This window comes from Tupaia chinensis, unplaced genomic scaffold, assembly GCF_000334495.1.
Source record: "Tupaia chinensis unplaced genomic scaffold, TupChi_1.0 Scaffold144180_1, whole genome shotgun sequence".
NCBI classification, from domain to species: Eukaryota; Metazoa; Chordata; class Mammalia; order Scandentia; family Tupaiidae; genus Tupaia; species Tupaia belangeri.
Window position 1 is genome coordinate 1,540,064 of NW_006204037.1, and position 8,056 is coordinate 1,548,119.

At 35.9% G+C, this 8,056-nt stretch overlaps 1 protein-coding gene across 1 annotated transcript in view; it reads right to left on the reverse strand.

The window, feature by feature from the left end:
* The window catches only part of LOC102488531 (cAMP-specific 3',5'-cyclic phosphodiesterase 4D), a 657,187-nt gene that overhangs the window by 539,898 nt on the left and 109,233 nt on the right, over positions 1 to 8,056 (reverse strand). The window lies entirely within an intron of this gene.

Here is an 8,056-nt window from a genome sequence, read left to right on the forward strand (position 1 = left end):
TAGGAAAAAATTTAGGACACATTATTTCTGAATGTTCATTTCATACTCTAGAGATCTTAGGTAATTTTACAAACTATGGCAAGGTGAGTAAAGTTCAATGAAAATAACTCTATCTTCTGGAGAAACCCAAGATAAACTATAATTAAATCCTTAGAAACATTTGCTTTCAAGTAAAAGGCAAATAGAAACAGTACAATAATTCCAGGCAACTGACGGAGAACCAGAGACAGGTTCATTTAATCGAAGAGCGATCACTATTGATACATGGCAAAGATTCCTATGGAAACTAAGACCACAACGGTAGTACCGTCTACCCAGGGATGTCCACAGTAGATAAAGATAGTAAAATTTTCATGGGCTATAATCTATGGTTGTCAATAAATAACAGCTGCAGAGTAGAATGGAATGCACAGAGCAGGGTTTATATCAAATTCAATTGACTTGAAATTTTATTTCCTCACTTTCTAAAAATCTTACAGAAAATGGTCTCAGAATGATTCCACCATATTTTCAAGTGTGCCTTCATGCTCGATTATGATCGTGTGATGGGTAAGCCCAACTGAAACGGAGGTGGTTTACTCTCTTGATCTGAGCAAATGCGTTCTTTGGGTCAGGATGGTGTGTGATGGAAGACAAAATAAGAGATAAATATGGAACTTAGGATTTTTCTCACCATCATAGCGCATCTATCCTGTTAAAATGTGATTTATTTGTGAAAGTTCTAGAAGTCTAAAGCAATATACCCAGGATTTTATGCACAGACACAAATGGATAAACTTAGAGGATGTAATGCTAAGTGAAGTAAGCTAGGCTATAAAAGACAAATACCGTGTAGTGTCCTCACTCATTAGAGGAAGCTAAAGGCCTGGATAGCGCAAAAGCAAAGAGAATGAAGGCAGATACCAGCAGCTGCAAACACTGGGGAGGGCGTGGGAGAAAATCGTTAACAGATGCAAGAATGAATGTAAACAGGTAGAATCGGTTATGGAACGGCACACTATAGCAGAGTAAAGAATGATATTGACGATTCAATATATACTTGTAAAAAAAGTAGTAGAACAAATATCTTAAGTGCACAACGTAATGTAATGTTAAATGTTGAAGATAATGAATATGTTTATACCCTTGATTTGATCATTATACACTAAATACAAGCTTTACAAAAATCATACTGGGGCCTGGCTGGAGGCACAGTGATTAAAGTGCTGGACTCCCACATGGCTGACCATGGTTTGAGTCCCGGACCTGGCAGCTTGCTTTCTCACTTTCCCTTTCTCTCTCTCTCTGACCAAATTAAAAATACTAATAAAAATAACAAAATAATTCTTTTAAAAAACATACTATACCCTACCATGATGTACAATTATTATGTGTAAATTTTAAAATGACAATAAAAGCATACTAGAGATCTCGGGAACGAACAGTTAGCGTAATGGCTATGTTGCTGGACTCCCACGTAGTCGACTGCAGTTCACATCCCGGACCCGGTGGCTTAAAACTCACGCCGGGCGCGTGTGCATGCGTGCCCAAGATCCTGAGAGGAGAATGGAGGAGAAGGGATTGCGGCGTGACCATCCCCTCTGGGGGGTGATTTCTCGCTTTCTGTCTCTATGTCCCTCTCTGTCTGGCGAGTGCACGCACCCTATAGCGAAAACCTCTCCAAAAAATAAAAAATAAATAAATAAAAAGCATACTAGAGATCTTAATATTATATATCTACCATTATTCTATATTTTTGTTTTCCCCAAAATACTGTGGACTTAAAACAGAGAAAAAGTATTATTTATTTATATACATCAGGTCTGGGTTAGTTTGAGAGAACTATAAAGTACTTATTGAACAAATTAAAAAAGACAAATAAAAAGTAAGCAATCAGTATAATGACGTGTACTAGGTACAATGTGTACCAAGGTAATATAGGGCCTCACTGGATTATAACATTGATTCGTCATTGTGTTTATTTAAGAAAGTTACATTAAAAAGTTACGTATTATAAGAAAAAGTATATTAAGTAATTTATATAAAACAAAATTCTTCCTAGTTATATAACTGATGATTAAAGGCAAAACCCAAAATCCCAAACTGGTTAAATATAGCTAAATAGCATATGCCAATCAATAAAAAGATCTGCTTTTGGCGACTACCCTGGACCTCACTCTTCAAAAACACTGGTTGCCTAACATTGTTCATTTCTTAGTTCTCAGACATCTCAGTCTCTGTAATAAGGAGTCTCATCCATTTTCTGCCCCTTGCTCACAGCTTTTAAGTCTCAGCTCTCCTCTCTCTCCTCTGGACCACATCTGGGCAAACTGATAATGTCCAGGCATTCTCTCCTTTGGTGCTGAGCAAAGACTCAAACCACACCAGCCTCTGCCAACCGAGAACTTTCAGCCTGGCCAAACCCTGGTAAAAACCACACACTCCCTAGGCCAGTCCCTTTTTCCTACCCTGTCAAGCCCTTAAACCCTTCTTGAGAGGCCTTCCCTGCTCTTCCCAGAATTACCTCAATGTTCAAAGGACATAAATATTTTCATGCCTCCTGGCATTTATTAGTCTTAAATTTAATCTGAATTTTGGATGAGGGTTCATCAGCGTCTATACAATGGCTTCAACAATCTAATCTCCCAGTTTTGGTTATTTGGCTCTCCTCTTCTGTTCTTTTTAGGAGAGAAGTACAAAGTCAAATAGGTGCACCCAGATCACACATAGAAGCCAGCCTAAGGGACCTACAGATTAAATACAGCACCAAGAACATAGGGGAGAGTGAGGAAGCAATGTTATTATTAACTGACGTTGAAAACATCCACCTGCCTGATTCTGAATTAGCTCTGGCACCAACAGTCTTTCTAGAATATGTTCACACAGCATTATTAGCAGAGGTTGCTGAAAAGAGCAGGAAATTACTCTTTTCATGCCTACATTTGATCGGCCTCTTGCAGTGCATTTAATGTAAGGGTATGTGGCACCATTTCTAAAACTAATGTTAAGGAAATTAACATGGACAGGGAAAAGCAGATCTTCAACATTTAAATAGCACATTATCAAGGGAAAAATGCCAGCCTATGGCTTATTCATAACACAGTAACTGTTTAAAATACAGCTTAGAATTTACTACGTGCCAAACACTGTACTAACTAAGCATTTTACACACATTATTATATTTATCATTATAAAAACCCTATGGGTTAGATATTATTTCCATTTTACTGACAGAAACTAAATATAGATTGCATAGCCAGCAATTGTTAGAGATAGAATTCCCTTTTAAAGTGCATTGACTTATTACTTCTATAAATGAGGGAGACAAAGAAAGAGACAGCACTGCCAACACACTCCTGCCACCAAGATCCACCCCAGCCTTTGGCTAGTCTTAGACCATCAGCATACCTGGATTCATAGGGAGGTCTCCATATTTGCACTGGGAACCTCTGAGAAGCTAATTAGCTGGTAACTTGAAAAAGGAACATCTTTTTTACTACTGTAAAGTAGGTAGACATTACCTGTCATAGCTGATAAAGGAAATATATAAAAATCATTGCATGGTAGGAGTTATTCACTTTAGCTGTACTGTCCTAAAGAAATGACCATCATGAAATAAGATGTAGTAAGACAAGGGAATAAATGCCTTTAGATTTTTTTTTAGTTAATTACTGAATTATGTTCGCGTAAATATTATAGGAATACGAAGAAGAAAGAAGTAGAAGTCATATTCAACATACTTACAATACACCCGAGAAGCCAACATTCTGCACAGTCCTTCATCTGGATTTTAATCATTCGAATTGTCAATTCATTATTTATAGGGAGACAAAGAAAGAGACAGCACTGCCAACACACTCCTGCCACCAAGATCCACCCCCAGCCTTTGGCTAGTCTTAGACCATCAGCATGGATTCATAGGGAGGTCTCCATATTTGCACTGGGAACCTCTGAGAAGCTAATTAGCTGGTAACTTGAAAAAGGAACATCTTTTTTACTACTGTAAAGTAGGTAGACATTACCTGTCATAGCTGATAAAGGAAATATATAAAAATCATTGCATGGTAGGAGTTATTCACTTTAGCTGTACTGTCCTAAAGAAATGACCATCATGAAATAAGATGTAGTAAGACAAGGGAAAAAATGCCTTTAGATTTTTTTTAGTTAATTACTGAATTATGTTCGCGTAAATATTATAGGAATACGAAGAAGAAAGAAGTAGAAGTCATATTCAACATACTTACAATACACCCGAGAAGCCAACATTCTGCACAGTCCTTCATCTGGATTTTAATCATTCGAATTGTCAATTCATTATTTATATTCACTATGAATTATTTTATAGTACAAGTGAAACAAGTATCGTAAAGCACTATTTATTAATGTTTTTTGACAGCAGTTAAATGTTCACAGGGAAACTGAAAAGCCAAGTAGACTCTCCAAAAGAAGGTACCAGTTTTTTGTTGCTGTTGCTTTATTGCCAGTGGGCACGCGAGTTTGCCAGAGGAAGATAGAAAGACAGAGCAAGCGAGCGGGAGAGAGACAGAGCCACCTCTAATTGTTCCTCATCTGGCATAGTCATGCTGAAATCCCGTCTACTCCATGTTTACATCCTATCAGGATTTGGGGCACACATGCAGGCCCCCATGTGTTTTATTCAGGCACTAGAGCCTGGTTTAGAACCGCAGCTGGCCATATAGAATTAGGTTCCCTTAATCACTAGATTTAGTTACTATCTAAAATGATTTTGACAATCTCAGTCTTTGGAAAAACGAAATACGTCTGTTTAAAACAGCTTATCATCTAAGGATCCATCATTTTAAAGCCAATTATGCATAACCAACAGTTATATAATTTAAATGGAAAACAGCAGGGGGAGCTCAAAGACAGTTTGGACAAACTAAAGGTTGACTTCAAGAGGACTGAAAAATTACTTTGATAAACTTTTGAAGAGAAGAAGAAAGTTAGGAACACTGAGATTACTAGTGATCATTTATACAGTAAATCCTAGCAGAAGTTTAGCTACACAGGGGAAAAGACCTATACCAAACATTCAGAAGGTCAGATCATATTTTTAATGCACAAAATAACTAGACATCAGAAAAATGTAAGTTGAAACTATAACAAAATGCCACTACACATTCATTTAAATGGTTAAAATGAACAAGATAGATAATGCCAAGTGTCGTCAAGAATGTGGAACAATCAGAAACTGAGACAGTATTGGGAGAAACCTAAATTAGAAACACTACTTGGGGAAACTGGCAGTATTTTTTTTCTAATGTATGTCAGAACCAGCAGGTGGTGTAGTGGTTACATCCAGTTGACTGTTGTTCGAGTCCTGGACCTGGCAGCTTGAAACTCACACCAGGTGCATGTGCAAGCATGTCCAAAATCCTGAGAGGAGAACGGAGGAGAAGGGATTACAGCATGGATATCCCCGGGGGGGGGGGAGTGATTTCTCATTTTCTATCTTACTGTGTCTCTCTAGGAAGGACACATATCCTATAAGAAAAATCTCTCTCTCAAAAAAAAAATATGCCTTGGGCCAGCTGGTGTCATGGTTGTTAAGGCAGCTGGATCCCACATGACCAACTATATGGGGTTTAAGTCCCAAACCTGGCAGCTTGAAAAATATGCTGGGCGTTTGGGCATGCATGTCCAAAATCCTGAAAGGAGAAATGGAAGAAAAGGGATTGCACTGTGACCATGCTCCCCCTGCCTCTTTCTCTCCCCAAGAAGTACATAGACTCTTTGGCAAATTTAAAAATAAATAAATATATGCCTCATTATCAAACAATTTCACTTCTGGCTGTACACCTAAAAGAAATGTAGTTATATGCACAAAACAAGAACATTATCTTTTGATGATGGCATGCATGGTAACTTCTTTGACTGAACTAATACAGGGTACTCGTGGTGGGAGAATACATTTTATATGTTTTAAAGACACAGTGTTGAAGGTAAAAACTAAGATAAAATATAAAAAACCCTCCCAAGCCAAATTATACAATAATATTTATAGCAGTATGATTTGAATAGCTTAAAATAAAAACAAGTGTCTATCAACAAAAAAATGAGTAATTTTCAGAATATTTGTTCAAGGATGAAAGTGAACTATGAATACACATACAAACACAGATTAATTTTCAAAATATAATATTGAGAAAAAAAGGCAAACACTACATTGATTTTTAGTGAGTAAGATGAATATGCGATTAGAAGTCAGGATAGGAGTTACTCCTCGGGGACAGTATCCAGAGGAGGACACAGAGAGTTTCTAAAGTTTGGTGATGTTATGATTATTCTTTTTTTTAGAATTATTTTATTATTTATTATTTATTTATTTTAATTTGACATGGGAGAGAGAAAGTGAGAAAGCAAGCTGCCATGTTCGGGATTCTAGCAGCGGTCAACCATGTGGGAGTTCACCACCCTTAACTACCACGCCATCTGTTGGACCCATGTTGTTATGATTCTTGATCTAGTTGCTGGTTACAAGTGTATGTTCTTTCCCTGAAAATTCAGTCCACTATAGATTTAGTTTTGTGTGCCTAATTCTATTATTACATAAGTTAATAAAATTTGCTCTAAAAATTATATTGAATGATTGTAATTAAAATCTTTAGAAGAGTTTTTATCTCTTTATATAAAACTTAAATATACTTATCCAAGACAAGATTTAATTAGTGAAAGATACAATTTGACTCATTGTGATGGAAGACAAAATGAAGCAAGATTAAAAAATAATTGATCTAGCAGGCCTTAGTCAAATAAATAGCAACTTTTAGGTTATAAATTGGCAAGAAACATAAATATGATTGTAGAATTTGACCTAGTAATTCTACTACTGAGAATTTATCCAAATAAAATAAATTGAAAGATGAAGAAAACTTGTAAAGATGTTAATAGAACCATCATTTTTAATAGTAGTGAGGACAAAAGCCTGAATATCAGAAACACAGAAATTTTCAGTCCAGACACAAAATTATGTAGAAATTAAAATGACCCATGCGAAGATTGTGTGAGATGATAGAAAAATGTTTAAAGAATAATGTAATGTTGGACAGGTTAAAATGCATAATGTGAGTAGGACACATAAAAGGTAGGACAAAAATTATATATAAATATGCTATAGCTACATAAAACATGCATACAGTCAACATTTATAAGGAGGGAAAGAAGTGAAAATTGTTATGTCTTGGAGGTAGAATTATGGCTAACTACATTTTTTTGTTTTGTTTTAAGAGACTTTTGCTTTAGGTGCACGTGCTCACCAGAGAGACATACAGGCAGAAAGCGAGAAATAATCCCCCAGGAGGAATGGCCTTGCCACAATCCCTTCTTCTTCATTTCCTTATTGGGATCTTGAGAATGCATGTACTCATGCCCAGAATGAATTCTAAGCCGCAGGGTCCAGGACTCAAACTCCAGTCAAGTACATGGGAGTCCGGCAACGTAACCATTATCCCATCTGCTAGCTCCATGGTTAAATAATTTTTATGATCAAGAGTATAGCTATGCAACTAAAATCTCGATTTTATCACATCAGTGGGGTTGCACATTTTATCATGAAATTAGAGATACATTTCAAAAAGTTTAACCTCATGTTCTTCATCTATTCATCTTTCCTTATTTGGACCTGATTTTAAAAATTACATTGATTAGTAGTAGCAAATTATACATTTGGGAACTAATAAAAATTTTCAAATTTTACTTGCAGCTATTGACTAACAACTACAAAGATAGTATGGATAGACCACAAATTATTATTTTAGTGAATTCAAAAGAAATTCACAAAGTTAGAAAACCAATACAAAATTCTTTAAAATGAGATCCAAAAGTAAAATAATTATGTTGCCTTTCAGTTTTACTTAAATATGAAAATAAATAGTAATTTTCAAAATATGTAGAAGAGCACAGGTTACTAAGTAGCTGATGTGGCTATATAATTAACAAATGATGTTCAAGCAATCCAATTTTGTTAGATGACATAATAACAGGCCAAGTTAGAGCCTGTTGGACAATATGACTTTGGAAATTCTTTCACATGATATTCTTTTTTTTTTTTTTTTTT